This window comes from Plectropomus leopardus, unplaced genomic scaffold (assembly GCF_008729295.1).
Source record: "Plectropomus leopardus isolate mb unplaced genomic scaffold, YSFRI_Pleo_2.0 unplaced_scaffold14888, whole genome shotgun sequence".
Taxonomy (NCBI): domain Eukaryota; kingdom Metazoa; phylum Chordata; class Actinopteri; order Perciformes; family Serranidae; genus Plectropomus; species Plectropomus leopardus.
Genome location: NW_024615932.1, coordinates 1 through 1,690, shown reverse-complemented (window position 1 = coordinate 1,690; position 1,690 = coordinate 1). Strand labels below are relative to the sequence as shown.

The window sequence follows — 1,690 nt, the reverse complement described above, 5'->3', positions numbered from 1 at the left end:
TACCATAACAAATAGAATTGGCTGTAGAGTTTTCCAGGATGGGTGAGAAAGACTAAGGAAAAGGCTTTAATATGAACTATAGTTTAGCTTAGCTTTAGGGTGAATTGCTAAGCTTGAATCAAAAATAGCAGCGACTCCCCCTCCTCGGCCAGAGTCCCGCGCAATGTGACTATTTATATGACCAGGAGGAGTGGATTCATTCAGGCTAACATACTCATCAGGACAAAGCCAGGTCTCAGTGAGGCAGAATAAATCAATATGATGATCCAATATTTAATCAGTGACTAAAAGAGCTTTGGTTGATAGGGATCTAATGTTTAAGAGTCCACATTAAATTCTCCTGTTATGATGCTGTTTGACAGGAGATGTATTAATTTTTATGACATTTTTTTGTACAACTCCCCTTTTATTTATTTTAGATTTAAATAGATGAAGTGGTCGGGGGACAGACACCGTTTTTATACTGTAACATTTACATTATGGGTGTGTGACTGTGCTAAAGGAAGCTCAGAGAAGCACCCTGGTCCCAACTCTGGGATGTCATGGCTTTGGGCTTCTAATAAACTCGGTCAGAGTCAGCTCCATCCAAAGTGGGATGGATGCCGTGGGATCTTATGCCCCCTCCGGCATAAGACCAGGTTTCCCCCAAAAAGAGTGCCAATTATTAACATAGCCCACATCATTTGCTGGACACCACCTCGACAACCAGCGGTTGAGTGATGACATGCGGCTAAACATGTCATCACTGGTCACATTGGGGAGGGGTCCAGAGAAAATTACGGTGTCTGACATCATCTTTGCGTACTCACACACCGACTCTATGTTCATTTTAGTGACCTCCGACTGGTGTAACTGGGTGTCATTGCTGAATAACAATCTTACTGTATTTACGTTTAGTCTTTGCCAGCAGCTTTAAATTTGACTCAACATCGCCCGCTCTGGCCCCAGGGATACATTTGACTATGGCCGCTGGTGTCACTAACTTCACGTTTCACAAAATAGAGTTACCAATGACCAGGATTGTGTCCTCAGACGGTGTGTCGCTGAGCGGGGAGTACTTATTTGAAACGTGAAGGGGGGGTGGGAGGTGTACCGTGGGCTTCGGCTTACTATGCTTTGCTCGGACAGGCACCCAGCCTCCCGGCTGCACGGGGGTTGCCGGGGAATGGCTAGCAGAGGCTATGCTATGTCCGTCTGCACCGGCTACAGGGGGCTTGCTAACTATCGCAGCTAAGGAGGGATTTTCCATGGTGCAGAGCCGCGCTTCAAGCGCAGCAAATGAACTACACTTGTTACAAGTACCGCTGTCGCTAAAGGAGGCAGAGGAGTAACTAAACATCTGACACACTGAGCAGGAGACATGGTCATATCACAAAACATGGTTTGCCTGAGAGGGCTTTACAGCGTACGACATCCCTCTGCCCTTAGACCCTCACATCACCCATGTAAAAAACTTCCAAAAAAGAACTCCTGTAATGGGGAAAAAAAAAGGAAGAAACCTCAGGAAGAGTGGCAGAGGATGATGAGGCATCCCTCTTCCGGGACGGACAGACGTGCAATAGATGTCGTAAATAACAAATGAAATACAATTGTGGCAAAAAGGAAAGAGAAAGAGAGAGGGGAGGAGAGGGGGAGAGAAGTGCGCCTCAGGTTCCCCCAGGAGGAGCTGGTAGATGTTGCTGGGGAGAGG

The 1,690-nt window shown here is 46.7% G+C and overlaps 1 pseudogene; it reads right to left on the bottom strand.

The window, feature by feature from the left end:
- Window positions 1-612: 612 nt before the first annotated feature.
- LOC121964268 lies at window positions 613-1,369 on the bottom strand (annotated as a pseudogene).
- Window positions 1,370-1,690: the final 321 nt, after the last annotated feature.